The sequence below is a fragment of the Marmota marmota genome, unplaced genomic scaffold (assembly GCF_001458135.2).
Source record: "Marmota marmota marmota unplaced genomic scaffold, marMar, whole genome shotgun sequence".
Classification (NCBI taxonomy): domain Eukaryota; kingdom Metazoa; phylum Chordata; class Mammalia; order Rodentia; family Sciuridae; genus Marmota; species Marmota marmota.
Genome location: NW_025999924.1, coordinates 1,668,534 through 1,687,163, shown reverse-complemented (window position 1 = coordinate 1,687,163; position 18,630 = coordinate 1,668,534). Strand labels below are relative to the sequence as shown.

General features: G+C 41.9%; 2 long non-coding RNA genes across 4 annotated transcripts in view; both read left to right on the top strand.

Moving 5' to 3' along the window:
- The window catches only part of LOC125615749, a 104,616-nt gene that overhangs the window by 47,780 nt on the left and 38,206 nt on the right, over positions 1 to 18,630 (top strand). For all 3 annotated transcript variants that reach the window (XR_007346333.1, XR_007346331.1, XR_007346332.1), the window contains exon 3: positions 17,903 to 18,013. This is a non-coding gene — a long non-coding RNA (uncharacterized LOC125615749). The remainder of the gene's footprint in view (positions 1 to 17,902; positions 18,014 to 18,630) is intronic.
- LOC125615750 lies at positions 7,973 to 9,986 on the top strand. The gene is made up of 2 exons (XR_007346334.1): positions 7,973 to 8,107; positions 9,884 to 9,986. It is a non-coding gene; the product is annotated as an uncharacterized LOC125615750 (long non-coding RNA).

Below are 18,630 nucleotides of genomic sequence, written 5' to 3'. Positions count from 1 at the left end.
GAGAGAGAGAGAGAGAGAGAGAGAGAGAGAGAGAGAGAGAGAGAGTCAGTCAGTTCAGTCTAAGCCCAGAACTGCTTATTCTGGGGGCAAAGCTTCATTTTCAATGCCCATCCACTGACTTTTACAGGGGAGGCAAATGCCAGGCAAAGAAACTAGGGAAGCCCAAACCCAGTAAATCACAGAATTCTGATTTCCGTAGTTTTCTCTTAGACTCCTCTCTCTCCTCTTAGCCTTCTTACACAGGACCTGGTCTTTTCCATAACAAAAACAGCGATAATGAAAATATTTTGGCAGCATTCAGGCCTTTCACATCATGACCCTGACCTCTAAATCAATTTTCTTTATTCTTAACCTGACCTTGGCATCCATTCTCCCTGGCGTTCAATATTAGTTACAAAATCTTGAACTCCCTGAGACCTTCCTTCCCCCCACCCCCCCACCCCTCTAACCAAGGCAGACCACGCTGGGGAAGCCCTGGAGAGGAAAGACAGAGAAAGCTTCTTGACAAAGAGAAATAATAATGAGATAAACAAGCCCGATGTGTTCTATAGGAGTCTCATTTGCACCAAATGCCATTAGCCCCATTATTTACGCAGACAACGGTGGAGGCAGCCTGGGCTCCCCGTGTGCGTGCGCAGGGCGCTGTGGAGAACACCATGCATCACCAGGCGGCCCAGGCGCTTCACTTAAATAGTGATCTGTAAGGGAGAGCATGTTACATTGCATCCATCACCCATGGGCTCACCGGGTGCACAGACTGGAAAAATTGCGCACATTTCTCCTTTGCTGCCTGCATTAATACTAGAAAGGGAGTGAACTGAAAAGAGAAAGTGCCAATTTCAGCACACATGTTAAAAAGAGAAGCAAAGAATAGGAGGAAAAGAAAGCATCACCCAGGCTCAGGAGCTGAGCGGGCTGGGGGAGGTTTTTTAAAGGAGAAGACAGCTTTTCAGAACTCTCCAGCATTGACCAGGAGAATAAGGACCCACTGAGACAAGAGTTCGGGGTCAGCATACATTTGAGAGAAGAAGTTAGCTGGCAAGGGCTATTTTTCTGCAAATTAGTTTTCTCTCAAGGGTAACCGTGGGGGAGGAGCAGAGGAAAATGAACGGGAGCCCATTGAATAATCCAATATTGTTTGGCTGGTTGCCATGACCTGTGAACTGATGCTCCCAGAAGCTTTTCCAGGCCCTTCTTTCATTCCGGCCATCTCACAGCTGTTGATGTGTGTCCTGATGGAGCAGCTATGAGGACAGCAGTGTGGCCCCGTGAAACAACCATGCACAGAGCCTGGGCTCCACTTGACCAGAAAGGCATGGTTTGCTAGCCATTCCAGCCCACTAGAGGCTGGACAAGTGGCAGGACAGGACAAGGGAGGAAAGACAGGATCCAAACTCTGTATTGGTCCCAAAGAACAGAGCCCAGGGGCAAGGTGCAAAACCACAGCAACACAGCCTGAAGTGACAAACCAGCTTTTCTTGGGATTAAAAGAACCAAGAGTTCAGCAGCAGTTGGAACAATCAAATGCAAAGGGAATTCTTCTAGGATGTTTATGACATCAAAACGAGCCAGTTCATCCTAAGGTACCTGTGCCTTGTGGTTTTCAAGTTCGGGTTCTGACTGGAATTCTCAGCATCATGCTCTTCCTTCAGACACATTATCCTCCTGACTCGGGAATTTATGAACACTGTGTCATCTAAACCAGGGTCCCCTCTAAGTATCCCAAATGCAGAGGAGCAGAAAGTACAAGTGCAGGTGAAGTGAAGCTGGAAGGGGCTCCTCATAAGGGGCAGACTGCTTGGACACCTTGTTCACCTTTTAAAAAAAGTACCTAAATCTGATATATTATGTGGCACTCTGAAATAATGAACCTTAAAAAGAGCACACTTTTAATCCCTGTAGTATCTCGATTCTTCCACATCATTCTAAGACAGAGCTCAATCTATATCAGAACATAAAAGGACAATCACCCATTTTCTGTTTGAACGGGATCCATCCCAGATATCCAAAACTTAAAACATGAATAGGAAAACATGTCATAAAAACAAAGGAACAGGGTAATTACAATGAAGGAAAATGGGAAAGTTGATAATCAGTTTAATCTGTGGCTTTGGACACACTGGGGCATATTCCCATTTGGCAAAGCTTTATAGAAGAGAAGGCTATTGTAAAGTGATGAAAAACAGACCTCACTGGTTGTAACCACTTTGTAATAAACTGCCATGTCATGTCCACTCTGATGCAGTCAGAGCACAGTGCAGCACCAGGCATATAGCAGGTGCTCAATAAATATTTGTTGAATTAAAAGTTGTTGATAGCGGTCTGCATTCATCTTTTCCTTTAGATTGTCTGTGGTATGGTGGTGAGTCTGGGAGTGGCCATCTCCTCCTCCAGCAGTGTGACAGCATCTTTCCTGGGCAGGCAAAGTGGGCCAGGGTGGCACAGAGCAACTTCAGTGGAGTCTAGGTGCTGGGCTCACTATCCCTCTGACTAGCCATATGATTTTGGGATCTAAGCCTTAATATTTCTCTCTGGCATAAGGAAGCATGAAGTTCTCATTTAAAAATTCTACCATTTCTGTGTATTTGGGTTTATTTTGAGGGGAATTGCATTTCTTGCCAGTCCCCGTGGGATGACTGAAGGCTAAAGCCATAGAGAAGAGAGGTGAGCTCTTGTCTTCACAGTGTCTCTCCATCTGCAAGGGCAGCAAGGGTAGTCCCTGCCTTCAGACAGGCAGGCTGCCCTGGGATACTTGGCCTTGTTCTGGAAAGAAAAACCTCAGAAGTGAAGGCATGCTGCGGAGTGTGCTGAAAACATTATGAGTTGCCTATCAGGAAGCCCCCTAGCCTAGGTAATTCACAAAGCAGATCACAACAACCCACTGTTTACACTCCCTTCAGTCCACCCCCAGGTGTCATTTTCTAGTGGGTCACTTCCTTTACACCAGCAAAAAAACCCTGGGCAAAGCAAGGAGACTCATCTTAAGTTAGTGTTATGTCACATGGGCTCAAGTTTTTGTTGTTAAGACAGGTTATTAAAATGACCCAGATTTTGGGGTCAACTTGGCAGGCACATGAAATTAAGTGGAGTCTGGTTTCGGGTTTTAAATGTAGGGCAGAAATGCACACTTTTATTTTGTTCAAGAAGAAGATGGTTATTCTTAAACTGAAAAAGCAATAATTTCAACTTGAAGAAATCCCAAACTTACAGAAATAAATAAATTAGAGTGATGTTGTTTTAAAAATTAATTAATTAGTTATTTCAGATAGAGGTCTTACTATGTGGCCCAGGCTGGCCTCAAGCTCTTGGGCTCAAGTGATTCTCCTGCCTCAACCTCCTGAGTAGCTGGGACAGTAGGTGCGTGCACTACACCTGGCTGTGTTTTTAATTAAAAAGGATTTTGCTTTCTATGGTGATTCATTCTATGGTTCCAGCTTCTTAGAAAAATTTAAAGCATTATTTACTCTCCATCCGCCATGAAAATCCATGTGCCACTTTATAAAACCGATATAAGACCTTTGAATATATTTCAATGTAAAAATTAAAACATGGAACAATAGTATGTTCTCAAGGTCTCTTCTCTGAAATACAGAAACCTTGAAATTCTATCATATTTTCCCACTCACAAATCTTAATATATAGCAGGTACAGTGTTAGTCCTAAAGATACATTCTTATTCTCTCACATTTCATTCTATGGCTTTTATCCTTTCTGTGTACCAGAGGCTGGGGGAAATTCTAGGTCTGATCCACTGGAGAAGGGGCTAATTATATTAGGATGATAAATACTACCCTCAGGAAGAACACAAGGTGAAGTTATGGAAAACAGTCAAAATAAATTTCATCCAGAGCTTGAGGAACTTTTGCTCTTGGAGGCTGGCCCCGGTCGGTGGTTCTCACAGTATGGTCCTTGGATCAGCAGCACTGGCATCACCAGTGAACTTTCTGGAAAAGCAAATCCCTCATTCCCTGACTCTGACCCACTGAATCAGAATCTGTGGGGACACGGTTTAAGAACGTGAGTTTTAACAACACTCTAGGTGATTTTTATGCTTGTTAAAGTATGAAAACCGCTGGCCTGAGGTTAATCAGGCTTCACCTGGGCAAAGCCCCATAAGAGTCTCCTTCCAAATCCTGATAGTAGTGCTAATTGAGTTCTAGCACCTGCCCAGTGATATCTCCAGTTTAATCTTCAAAATCACACAAGCATCTCCCAACCAAGTCATTTATGCAAAGTTTCAACTCAGGGAGAAAAATAGCAAATTCTCAGTGATAATCAAAAGGGAAAATATTTGGACAGGTAATTTTAGGAACCAGCTATGGATCACTATGTACAATAATGAAGTTGAGCAATTAGGTTTGGAAAGCCACAGCACAGAAAATAATTAACCCACAAAGTAATCATCTTGGAAGTCCCAAAGCTAATGATTAAAATAAACCTGAAACAAATGATTGTTTAACTTTTAAGCTGTGCTTGTTTTAGCCACAGTGTACTTCAGGTGTGAGCTCCCGGGAATTCCTCCTGCCTGCTGAGATTGGCTGTAAGACAAGAGGGCACATGTCCATTCTTCCGCCTCTCCTCCCCTGGGGGTGGTTGCTTGAGTATCACAAAATGCCACTCCAGTTTGGGTCGAGGAGGTTGGCGAGGATGCTCAGTCCTGCTTGTCACTGAGGTGCACCAACCCCCTGCATTGAGTTTGCAGCGGTGCTGGGTTTCAGCCATATTGAATCCTATGTAACCTTGGAGGCTGGGATGCACCCTTCGTTTTTATGCAGCTGGCTTTGTACTTTTGTTGGTAGTTTATTATTGCAAAGCATAGTGTTCCCCTCCCCCACTCGCCTCTCCATCCAAAGAAGTGAATTAATAACTAGAAAACGAGACAGAAATGAGATCTAGAAGAGCCTGGGCTTCTGAATGTCACTGTGAGCAAACAGCAGTGGAGAGAAAAGGTTCCTTTCCATCTTTATGTGCAGTGCTGTCTGTGCATTGACTTGTTTCCTGACACATGAGCCATGGCTTGAAAGGAATTCAGGCCCCAGCAAATTTTGCATTGCGCTTCAATGTGGCCTCTGGGATTGAATAAGGGCAAATCTATTATACTGTTGCCATGGAGACCCTGGCACAACTGCTGATAAAGAGTGTCTGATGTTTGGTAGGCCTCGTTGCATGGTACATACCATTTAAAGGACGACGTGTGTGTGTGTGTGTGTGTGTGTGTGTAGCATGCATGTGTGAATCTGCAAGATAGCAAGTGTGCCTGTGTGGGTGGGTGGGGTGATTGGGGGAGGCGAGTGGAGAACAGGGTGCAGAGGGGGAGGAAGGAAGCAGAGCTGGCTTGGCATATCATGAAGGAATGTTTGGTGTTTTCATAAAGAATTTGTAAATACTTGCTTGCCTCAAAACATCAGTCCAGCCTTCTAAGAATCCACATGCTAAACAGATGGGGGCAGCAGAAGATGCACAGACTCTCCCCTTGGTCTAGCAAAATTAGTCTTTAATTCTTCTGAAAGAGAATTAAGCTAAAACAATAAAAGTGAAGATGCGCTCTTTTGCGTCCTGTGATGAATGCAGCCTCTTTTTAGTTGTCTGCCTGAGGATCAATAGTGGGCCTGTAAGGATTGCCAGCATTTGCTAGAGTGGGCTAGCAAGATGATGGATTTTAATCATTAAAATGATTTTATAACCACAAAACAAAGAAGGCTGATCCTCCTTTCATGTGCATGATCTCAGTTTTGCTGCAACTGCTTTTGCCAGTCCTAAATGCACTTCCTGTCTTGAAGGCAAATCTTGCATTCCCCGGATTCTGTTCTCATGTCCCGTCCCTTTCTGCTCCTAAGTGATCAATGGGGGCAACTTGCATTATTTATTTATTTATTTATTTATTTTTACTGGTGCCCTGGTGCCCTTTTGCCTGTTAGCCCCAGACCTGGAGAGGGATGGCCCTGTGCAGCCACAGCCAGTCTCCCGGCTGGCGTTGTCTGAGGCAGGCACCTCTGGTGGGCGGGCAGGCGGAATCACCTACAGTAAGCAAGCTCTGGAGCGAGCGGCTGGGCTGTAACAATGGGAGGCCGGGCAATCTGCGACAGTTGATAGGATTATTATTATTACAGAGCGCAAAAAGCTTCTGCTTTCTTTTCTGCTGCTTTGCAGACCTCATAAGGCCTCTCTGTGATTTCTGCATAGTTAATTTGTCAGTTTATAAATTACCACATTATGTTAACGCTGAATGCTTCAAAACACAAATATATGCACAGAGGGCTTGAATATTTGAAGTGTTTTAGTACTATGGGGAAATAATTTTGTTGTCAAGCTGTGGCAGATATAGAACTGCTAGGGGATACATGGCCATTTCATCAGGACTGTGTCGATGATGGCCTGTGAACATCCAAGGGGGAACATCATCTTTTATCACTATTGTGTACCGTGCCGGTCCAGATGGGGGATAAAACATGCATGAGTTGCCCGCAGCTCTGAAAATAATTATACTCATTTGCCAGAAATGTAGAAAGTGCATCCAACCAAGTTACCACCCATCATAGTGACACTCCGTTTGCATACTGATGAAGTTTAAAGCCAGAGACAATGGTGTTGGTATCAATAGTGAGGGGGGGCTGGGCACCACCAGTGCCGTAGGATTAATAGCACCATCATTTTATATTATGCAGCATTTCACTTATGCTGCATATCAAAAGACTCCTGCCTCTGAGGTTCACCTCGCTGTTTATAAGATTACAGTTTGCTTTAAGACTCCAAACATTAGCATGGATTCTTCGCAGGTTCCACAAATGAATGCAAAAATATCTGTGTTTGAGAAAGTGCCTAGAATATAATTATGGGTAAATATGTTTGGATGCCATTATAAGTGCTTGCATGCGTATGTTTGTGAGTGTGGGCGGGTGTATACATACCCACATGCACACGCGTGATTTTGGAAGACTGCAAGGGAATATGAGAAGATAATATGCGCATGCTAAGTCCTGGTGCTACTGCAGAGTCATTGATGAATGGGTTTTCTTAAATGTAGAAAGAGAATGGATACAAGTAGGACCCAAGAGAATAATTCTTTATATTGCAATCAGCTCAGCTTATATGTACTTGCTTTAATCGTAGAAATCAGCAGTAAAAAAACATAGATGTGGTTATTTAATCCTTGCTGAGTAAAAGAGAATGTCTTATAATGACCCTCTAAAATATTGTAAAATATGAAGTTATTTTGATATGCTTTTCACTTTTAGACCATGTGAAATAATCAGTGCCGCCATTTCCAGAAGACTGACAGATTTCTTTTTAATGTTTTGAAATCAGCAAACATACATGCATAAACCAAGAGATGCTTTCTCATGGAACCGGGAATTCTCATAGGTGTTCCACCCTTTGAAAATAGCTCAATCATGATGTCGTCACGATGCTTATTTTTAAGTAATGATTTTAATTAAACCCCCTAAAAAGGAAACAATTCTATCCTCCTCTTCTATGGTCCGTACTCTCATGATTAGACAAGTGCAGTTTCCCATTTTACTCTGGTGTCATGGGGGCAAGGATAACAATTTCCATCTCATCATGCAAGAGAGGTGCTATACTTCACTCTGCACGAGGCTTTGGTATAATCAGAGGAAGCGTTCTACACTATAAAATTACAATAAAATAACCAAGGAAAAGTATTATTTCAGCAGAAGTGGTTCAAAGACAAGGCTGAAATGCAGGATGCCTCAGAATAGTTTTATACAGCAGCAAATATAGATTTTTTCCAACTAACTGGGGCAGAAAGGACCAATAAATTCTTTACAAGTCTTATGGTTCTACTTCTCTTGGAATGGTCTTTGAAACATGGTGGGAACAGGGAATCCCATAATGCGGGGTTGAGAGTAGTGAGGCAAACCAACTGAGAAAGGAAGGACTTTCCCAAGAGTAGGTGGCAGGGCATCCTCTTGGTAATTGAGGGCAGATGTTCAGAAACGATGCTTCTGCCTTGGCTTGGACTGGCTGTAATGAGAGCACACTGGGATCATGCTGAAGATCTGAGGACAGTCCTGAAACTGCCAAGATGAAAATCCATCAGGGAACAACAGGGAAGGCTCCTGCAGTCAAAGACTTCTGAGAAAAGAAGGTGACAAATTTATTTAAAGTTCAATGAGAAATTAAGCTAATTCTCTGGGTCTTCAGAACTGTTGTTATTGATCAGTTTTACATGCCAGAAATTTTCCTTGGGGTCTCAGGTTTTGAAGGAAAAAAAATGAACAGAGAAGCAGGCAGATATGCGCGCACACACACACACACACACGAGGCTTTGCCAAGGATGTAGAAGTGATAATAATGGATATTTAGAGAGCATTTTACCATATGGTGTGTGTGTGTGTGTGTGTGTGTATGTGTGTACAATCTTTAACTCTTATGACAATCTGAACGGTAGACATTGCCACCCATTTTACAGTTAAAGAAACTGAGGCAGGTGAAGGTTACTAAGTTGGCCAAATTCACACAGCTGGTAAATTAGAGTGATTTGAATGCATGTCTGTCTCCCTCTTCTGCTGTTTGAAGTGTACAATGTGTGCCAGCTCTTTATGTCTATCAAAAATACATACAGAGCTAAATACTTCGAGATGAATTAGGTAAGGCTTTTGCACTGAAGGAATGGAGTGAAAAGAAATAAAAGACAGTATCGACTGGTTATCTTAACAACAATCTGGATGCTGAGAGTGTTTGGATTGAATAAATTCTGTCTTTTGGCAATGACCACTTTTGTGGATAAATAAATATGGAAATAGTTCTCTCTGCATGTTATAGGTCAAGATGTGAGACATCAGTGGGAGAGTGCAAACATTTTATTCTGTTTATTTGCTCTATTGATTGTCTTCATTGTGTCAGAGAAGATACTATAGACACAAACGGAGCACTTATGCCCCTTGTCCCCTTTCCTTCCTGAACATTCAGTCCTAATGTCTTCAAGAGGTAAAGGATAAGGTTGGCATCTACTCCAAAAGTAGCAGGGGAGCTATGTTGGCACAGAGAGGGTACCAGAGATGCCAGAGCCTGAATGGACTGAGGCTTGTATAGAGAGTACCAGGTCTGCCTGACTTAGGGTGCCAGAGCCTAAGCAAGGCAATCCATGTGTGCATGCAGGGAATTGGCTCAGTGTGGGGAACTGAAGCCCAAACAGATTGAGGAAGATGTCCAAGGAGAAGGAGACCGTGTAACATGTTGAGTTGGAATCAAAGCAGAATGGAGTGGGCATTCTATGTGAAGGTGACCCAGCATGGAGTGTCAGAGCCCACTTACAGTTTGGAGATTGCCCACAAAGAGAGGTGGCTGGGTGTGGGTGATAGAGTTCACAAGATAAGGGGATGGCAGAGGAAATGAATTGGTTTCCTACAGGAGTGTTGATCAAATAAGTAAATCTGTTAAGGATAATATAAGCCAGTTTATTTATGGTTGGAAAAGGGAGTTACAAATATGGAACAGGAAGAAGTAAGAACAAACTTTATGGGCTGATTTGGAGTTAGAGACATCAGTATGACTCATGGTTTTCAAAATATATAAATAGAGAAATACATAGGAACAGACATTGCTTAGCTCTGTTTGCCTCGAGGATGTGGGGACAGCAGCAATCCAACAGTGATCAGTACACCTATGTCCAATGTCAGTTTTTAATACCATTCCCCACTAAAAGGAGCCAAGATTTGAAGACCTGGCTAATTCCTGGGTTGGAGCAGAGAAAACACAGCCTGTAACATCTCATTTTGCAGAAAGTGCAACTGAGACACAGTCACACATTCAATAAAATGAGGATAAGACAATTCTAAAGGAGGAACAGGAAAAAATAAATCCAGAATATTTATGCACTCATATTGTTTGACAAGTATCTTTAACTTCTAACTCTTTAAAGAAACAGGAAGAGTCAGAGCTGATTCGTCAGGACTGAGGTTAAAGCAGAAATGACAGAGATCACATCCAAAAGAAAACCCATCAATCCAACAAAACATTTAAGGTATTTATATATCACCTTTTATGATTTCCCTATATTGACTGACTTTATTAATAAGCCAAATACCTCCTGGCCCTAATCACCTGGAACAAAGAGGCCTTCCGCTGCAAAAAGTGTATTGCTAACTTGCCAGAGTCATGCACAAAAGTCAATTCTGGAATGCCATCAAAGGTGAGATGGGAATGTGAGGTTTTCTGAGTCCTGTCACTCAACAGCTGTGAAATTTGTCAAACCTTGAACCACTTTCTATTTTGGTTTCTTTATAAAGTAGGGGACTCAGACAGGAGAATCCCTAAGATCCAAATGTGTCACCACACTTATTCTGTTTTTCTCTCACTGAGTGGGCTGAAGAAGACCTAAGCATTTCATACAGTCATTACGTTGGGCCAAGGTGTTCTGGGTGTTCTGCCATATTGCTTGGCTAATCAGGTCCCTCCAGCTTCTGAGTGAAGCCCCAGTCTGGATTGCTGTTGGATGTCCATATGTAAATGACAGATGAGGTGACCAGTTGAAAATTGCAATTCGGAACCACCATATTAAGGTGTTAAGGCCGCAGGAATCACCTTTCTGAGCTCTGATCGTTCTGAGATTAAAATCCTATTTTTCCTTTTCTCTGATTTGGAAAACGGTCAGCGCTTGTACTAGTCAGTTTTCCACTACTATAATGAAATACATGAGATAATCAACTTATAAGGAGAACAGGTTTATTTTGGCTCACGATTTTGGAGGTTTTGGTCCATGATCTGGTAGACTTGCTGTTCTATGCTGGTGGCAATGTGAGGGAGCATGAGGCAGAGCAAAGTGATTATTACATGGCTGGAAGCAAAAGAAGAAGAGGAAGAAGCTGGGGTCTCACAATCCCCTTCAAGGGCAAATCCCTAATTATCTAAGGACCTCCCATAGGTCCCACATCCTAAAGGTTCCACCACCTCCCCAATAATACCACCCTGGGGACCAAGCCTTTAACACACGAACATTCAGGGAACATTCAATATCCAAACTACAGCACCTTCCTCTCATCCAGACTACCAGGAGCACTATGGATGCTATTGTACTTCATAGTCTGTTGATCCAAAGAGTGTTGTTTTTTTTTTTTTAATATAAACCTATCAATATTTTGAAACAATCACAAACTTACTAAAAAGTTGCAAGTAGGCTACAAAGAAACTCCCCAGCCCACACTGAGCTATTTGAAATGCACACTGTAGTGGGTGGGGATGATGGAACATCAGGCTGGCAAATTTAAAAAATCTAAATCCTAAGGTGAGTATAGGGATTAAACACATGAGGAATTCATAGGTGTAGTAGGCAAAATGATGTCTCCTTCCACGATTTGGAAAACTAGAATGAACTTCAGGGCATTGGTTTGGAATTGAAGGTACCAGTTTGGCCATGATTCTTGATATAAATAGAGAAATATAGATGTAATATATGTTTTTTAGCTTTGTCCACCATAAGAATTAATAGTGCCGAGGATAGCTGGTGCCCCATCTTGGTTTCTAAAGGAGTCAAGACTCTTTAGAGAAATGGTTTGGACCAATTAATTAATTGAAAAGAAAAAGGAAAGAAAGAAATAGTTTGGGGTAAGGAAAACACAACATGAGCCTGAAGCATCTTCTTGTGGCCCAGAAGAAAGGAAGAACTTATAGAATGAAGCAGCTACATGCAGCCAGCTTAGAGGGATCCTACTGCAAAACTGATGGCAGTTTAAGCACCAAAATGATTATATTACTAAATTACATCTCATGAATAAAATCATTATGGAGATAATAAAAATGGATTGAAATTTGATGGGGAACAGGATATGTACATAGTTTCAAAATATCTCCTCACAAATTATTTATTAATTATTAACAATGAAGGAAAAAATCATAGCTCTATAGAAAAAGTTTTTGTGATTCCACCTTAATGAAGTGATCTGAGTTGAATATTTACTTATCATGAGATAAATAAAAATTATGTGACACCTGACAAAATGCATGGAAAGGATCACAGCATCACTTTGCTTGTATGAAATTTTTGAATAAAAGAATGAGGAAACAGAAGACAAATTCAAATTAAGGGATATTCTACAAAATAACTAGCTATCAGTTATCAAAATGGTCCAGGTCATGGAAGTCAAGAAGAGATGGAGGACCTCTTCTGGACAGAAGTAGACTAAAGAGAAGTGACACCTAATGACAATCTATGATTTGGAACTGGATTCTTTCACTACAAGAGGCAAATTGGGGCCAATGGTTAAAGGTTGAATGGGATCTGAAGATTAGATGGTAGTAGCTCCAACATGCGTTTACTATTTTGATAGATAGATTGTAGTTACATAGGAGAATGTCCTTGTTTTTAGGAAATGCATACAGTAGTCTTGGAAGCTGTGACTGTGTCACCTTACCTGGAAAACAGAATTTGCAGGTTTGCTTAGTTAATATTTGGAGATAAGAGATTACAAGGTGCAGTATCATAGGTATATTTTTCAGGTGTTGTCACAAGAATTCTTTTAAGTGAAAGAGGGAAGCAGGAGAGTGACAATCAAGAAGGACGTAGGATGAAGCAGAGGTTGGAAAGGCAATTTCTGGAAAGAGACAGGTGCCGTGGGAGGTGGGCAGCCTCTAGAATATGGAAAAGGCAAGAAACATTCTCCTCGGTGGCCTCCTGAAGGAATGCAGCCCTGCTAACACCTTAATTTTAGTCCTTATAAGATTTTTTAGTCCTTATAAGTCCTTATTTTGAATTTTTTACCTTCAGAACAGTAAGATAAAAAATTTGTTTTCTTTTAGGCAACTAAATTTATGAGAATTTGTTACAGCAGCAACAGGAAACTAATACAATAGATGTAAAGTGCTGAAAGCAATACCTGGCTCGCAACAATCACGAACATTGGTCTACTAATATTGTTGGTGCTATTCAGTCAAGCATTCACTTTGTTTAGTTAGGAGCAAGGACTCTTTGTTTTGTACTTTAGTTTTGTGGATTCATAAAACACCTAATAACAGTAGTATCTACAGGGCAGGTGTTATAAACAGGTTTACGAATACACAACAAGGACTCTTGGTAAGTGCCCTGCTTATTCTGCATTTGCCCCTCAAGTTCCACCTGCTCTGCATCTCTGGAAGCTGATCGTATAAACTGCATAATGGACTCTCTGGCCCTCTGCTGTGTTTTCCTCTAATTTGGTCTTGAGACTTTCTCCGTAGAGCACCTTTAAAACAGAGGGGTTCCAGAAGAAGTGGGGGTTCCCAATGTCCCTTTCCTAGGCTCTTCTTTGTCCTGGCAGTCGGCCTGACACCTAAGCGTCTGACTTGTGATGAGGGATCCCTCTTCCGGGAAACTTGTTTATGCTGGCAGACGCCCTTGTGGCTCTTGTCTGGTTTGTGTCCAGCTTATTCCGACCGAGCGAGCCACACTCTAGGGGAGCACTGACCTGGAGAGAAGCTAGGTTCAAATGTGCCAGTCAGGTCAGATGCAGCAGAGCCCGCTCAAGAAAACCCGGGAAGCAACGGAAGCAGTTTCCTTACTTAAAGATTCCAGACAGAAAAGGGTAGCGTGCCTCCCAGGGCCAAGCAGAAGGTGGGGGCCATCTGGACATGAGAGCTCAGCCAGTAGTGGTGGGAGCAGACCTGTGGGCCTTTATTGGGGTCCGGGGCATTACCCAAGCAGTTTTTCCTTGGGGAGTTCTGCTTGGTGGGTTTAGAGCAAGCCAGAATAAGTTCCATGGAGTCATGCTGTGACCGAGAGGTGGTCGCTGTGGCATATCTGCACAGTCCATGTGGGGTGAGGGTCAATGGAGCAAGTCAAGTAGGTCGTATCCAGATGTCCCATAGTGGAATGTCCCCAGGAGGCTATTGTATAAGGCAGACATCTGGATCAAGCACACTGAGGACCTGAGAGGAGGTGAAGAAATGAAAACCGTGTCAATGGGGAGGCTTCGGGCACAGGAAAGTTAGACCTGTATTCAAAATAAATGCTGAGGTAAAAAGAATTATAGAAGTTCACCACACCCTCCAACTTCATTTGTCTTCCACAGAGATATTGGACAGCACATCAAAAGGAGGAAGAAGACTATAATCAGGGCATTTGTTCCCCTGCCCCGGCCTTGCTGGCCAGTCAGTGAGCAGGGGCCACATGCCTGTTCTGAAGGCCACAGCTCCTGTTGGGTGGCCCTCTTTGTGGCTCTCTTTGGTCTTTGGTAACCTCTCCTTGCTCTTGTTCTTTCGGGCCTAGAGGTAGTGACAGCTCCCTGCTGTTGCTCGTCGCTGGTGCTTCATCATCTGTTATTAACAATGACTTTGCAAATTACCTGAACTTGATGACCCACATTGTGTGTACTGTCCTATGTGGATCACGACTGATAGAGTAAGTACCCATACATTTCCACAGCACAGAAAAGCAATACCCAGGAATTGTAAGATCCTTGAGTGGTTTCATAGCTACAGCCAGCACACCTAGGGACAGAGGAAGAACGGAAAGCACTAGTCTAGCTGATGAGACTTGTCAATGTCTCCACCTGTCATTGAGCTAGTTAGGTGTGTTCTCTGTTTCAGCAAAAGAGAGAGCATACCATGAGGAAGAATGGAGGTATCTCAGCAAGACTGTATTAGAAAAGATTTATGGTAGGACGGGACTTGGGTTCAGTGATCTTGGAGAAGGTTTAGGAAGCAGGGCTTTGCTCTGAGTTGACGACGTGAGGAGCAATTCTATGATAGGGTACCTCAGTAGATACTATCTACAGGGAGGCCAGGATAGAACAAGGACAGAACTATAAATGGGGAAGTAACATTAGTCCCTCATCTTTGCTGAGAGAGGGTGATGTTTGATATTTTGTTTCTTGTTTTTCTCCTCAGTTCAGACTGAGAGTGAGTGGTCTTGTTTTTGTCTTCATTCTTCATGGTCAGAGCGGCCTTGTTTGATGCTGATGTTCTGTGAAATTGTCTATGTCCACCAGGAAAACACAGGGCCCAGCTGTCAGAGCCAGGCCAGCTCTTGTCAGCGTCAAGGTCCAGCTGACTGGTGCTGCTGTTCTCATTCTCAGTCTCTTTCATGGAGGTTGAAGTATGATCTGCATCAGAATCACCCTCAGAGAGCTTTTGAAAATGTACACGCTGGCTCCCTCAAACTCCGGAATCAATGTCTAGGGTGAGGGTCCAAAACTCTGCATTTTTAATCAGCTTGCTGCATTATTTGGATGCACATCACAGTTTAAAGGCCACTGGCCTAAAAAGAGAGATGTCACCAACTTAGGTTCATAAACTCAGATTTGTTGCAACCATTCACAGTGTGAGGCATGAAGCACTAAGCTGCAAGTTAAAATTTCCATTTGTGTCAAGATCCAGCACTTGGATGGTATAGAATTTTAACTCAGTGGAACCAGCCTTTGAATTTACAAGGTTACCAGTGCTTACGCTTTGTGTGCCTGTTTTAGAAAAACCTCAACTAAGGAGGTCAACCTGTAAATGACAGAAGAGAAGGGGCTGGTCATCTATTACCATAAATCAATAAAATGTAGACACCCATAGAAAGGTGGCTGCCAAACAGAGAGAGAGAGAGAGAGAGAGAGAGAGAGAGAGAGAGAGAGAACAATGAAAAATTGTGTCCAGATTCAGTGAGAACATTTGCAAGGGTAAACCAAAGTTCCAGAAACAGAATTTTTCAAATGTGCATGACTGAAATCTCATTTAACAAGACAAATGACAGATCAGAAATGAGATGCCTTCACTGCAAAATGAAATTACTGTGACTAAAAACCCAAGAATCTTCTTCAAAGGAAAATTCTTAAGAAAGAATGCAAAGAAAGTATAAATGAAGTTCATTTATCCCAAAATCACAACTAGAAGAATATTTGGCATTTTCAAATATAAGAAAAGCAGCACCGGAAGTGTAGCTAAGACAGAACCTGGTAAGGAGCCTGATGTTGAACCTGATTTTGAGGGAAGAGTGAAATCCAGCTCTTGATGATGACAGGACAAGAGACTTGGGGCACCAACGTCACCACCGAGTCCACTTTAGGACATATATTTTTTTTCCCCATTGGATTTTTCCGCTCTTCAGATGTGGAACTGAGCTATGGTAATCAAATAACTCCACCAAAGCTTTCCTAACAGGAATTTCTGTAATGAGTCTCTTTAGCCTGAATAATGCGTTTTGCCTTACAGTCTATTTTGTCTGTAATCTCCACAGGCAGAGAGTCTGCATCTATAGCTCATTACCATCATTCTGATGATAATGCTACGTCTCATCAATTACTTGGGAGCAAGGTCAAATTTAGCAGCCAAATCTCCCCTGTAGCAAGGCCATCAAGAGCCTATCTATCACCCCCTTCCCAAGGCTACTCCCCCTGTAGAAAGCCTCAGTACTCACGTTCTCTCTCCCATTCTCTCTCTCCCTCCCACCCCTCTCTCTCTACCCCTTCATCCTGTCACAGCTTTACCAGTTAGGAAATCCTGCTTGATTTAAGCTCTGATTAATTTATTCCATTTCGCTTTCATTTGAGAAAGGAAAAGTAACAATGTGTGGGAAAATCACAGAGACATAAAGAAGGGGAAGAATCTGCATCCAGGAAAGGATTGTCTGGCTTGGCAAATAGACATTGAAAACTAGAGTTATATGCTCTGTTAGAATTTTAATCCATGGGGAAAGACTTGTCTGATTGACAGTGTGATTGCATAGGCCATGCCAGTCACATTTACTTTAATTAAAGAAATAACTTCCTGGTTCAGCAAAAAACAAAACAGAAAATAAAAACAAACCAAAAAGAAAACACCCCTCTTTCTTTCCAGAATTTGGCTCTGTTACAGAACTGTCAGCCAATACAAAGTTCTTAAAAAGTATTTTGGTTTTAAAGGAAACTTACCTAGAAAGTACACCATGGTGCATGAACCTTTGACAACTGGCAGAGGTTTTGTATTTCTTTATGAAAGTTCAGCTCAATTCCACAATCCATTTACTGAATTTACTTCCTAGATTCAGTAAGCAAAAAAATTCAACTTTATAAACACAGCTGTACTTGGAAAACAAACTTAACAAGATAAAAAAGATCTATTTATTCACTTTGCAGAGTATATTTATAAATTAACCTTGCTTCTGAATAAAGATTACATCGATCCAACAACCACTCTTTATATTCAAACTTTTTTCCCCCATGAAGTAGCAAGCCTTGTGAAAAGACAAAATTCACATGAGAGGTAGCAATTTGATGGGTTGCTACCAACCCCTGAATTTATATATTTTGAGTCTAGGCTATTAAGTGCATATGGATTTAAAACTATACATATTCCTAGTAAATATTTTTCTTTTTTGGGAGGTGGAGTTCCAAAGATTGAACTCAGGGGTACTCAACCACTGAGCCACATCCCCAGCCCTATTTTGTATTTTATTTAGAGATAGGGTCTCACTGAGCCATTGCTGAGGCTAGCTTTGAGCTTGAGATCCTCCTGCCTCAGCGTCCCAAGCCACTGGGATTACAGAGGGTGCAACTGTGCCTGACCCTGGAAAATATTTTTTTAATAATCTTCTTTAGTCATAAAATGATGTTTTGCCTTATAAAATAATTTGTTTGTTAAGGATAACACAATGGTTTTCTTTTGGTGAGAATTTGCCTTTTAAGTTTTTTCATGCTTTAATTAAGTCTTCCATGCCATTATGTTTTAGATATATATCTTTTATACAAGTGAATTTTAAAACCCAGTCAGAGCATCTCTGACTTGAATGTTAGTCCATTTATATTTATTGTGATTGTCTACATTGGATTTTATTTCCATCATTTTCTGGTTTTAACATGCCATATTTTTACTTTGCTTGTTTCTTATCGCTTACCTTTTTTGCAGTGTTCATTCACAAATAAATATTTCATATTACATATGTGTTGAACTTTCACTTTCTAATCAACCTGTCTCTTAACTACTCTTTCCTGTTTTCTTTTTATCTTAGATTACTCACAGTAATCTGCTTGTGAAATTTGTGCTTCCTGTCCTGGAAACTAGAGGCTCTATAATAGAAGTTCTGATTCTCAGAGGGTGGAAGGCTCCACTGGGGGATATGGTAAGAGTCCCATTTTACTCTGAACTATGGGTATCACCAGGTTTCTCAGGGGTCCTCATCTCAAGAAGCTAGCAGGAAAGGGAAGATACACCTCCCTTAAGAGGGTAATTTACACTGATCTTCAGGAGGAGATCCAACTGTGTTACATAGTGAAGAAAAGAATTAATAAGTCTGACACTCCAATGAACCATTGGGACATATCTTGTTACTCTGCCGCCTAATTTGGATGGTTAATGGATAGGTACCATCAACAGAGCCTCCAAAGGACATGGTGATCAGAGGCTTAGATCTTCACAGTTTCTACCAGTTAAGCGGCTTAAGACCATGAGATATACTTGCTAAAAGTGAAGAGAGTCTAGATTGGGTAATATAGGAAAGAGATGATGAAATTTAGCTGTGCTCTTGAAACTAGTTGAGGCAGCGGGAATTGTTAACTTTCTCCATTGTGTTTATGTACATATCGTTTATCAGGAATTGAGAACAAGCAGAAAACTGGTGATGCTCTTCCTAGATGGGACAAATTACAAAACACAAAAGTAAATGGAAATGAGCTGCTAAAGGGAGCAGACTTAGAGGATGCTCTTCTGTGCTGCTCAGAGTCCCCACCTCCCACCCAC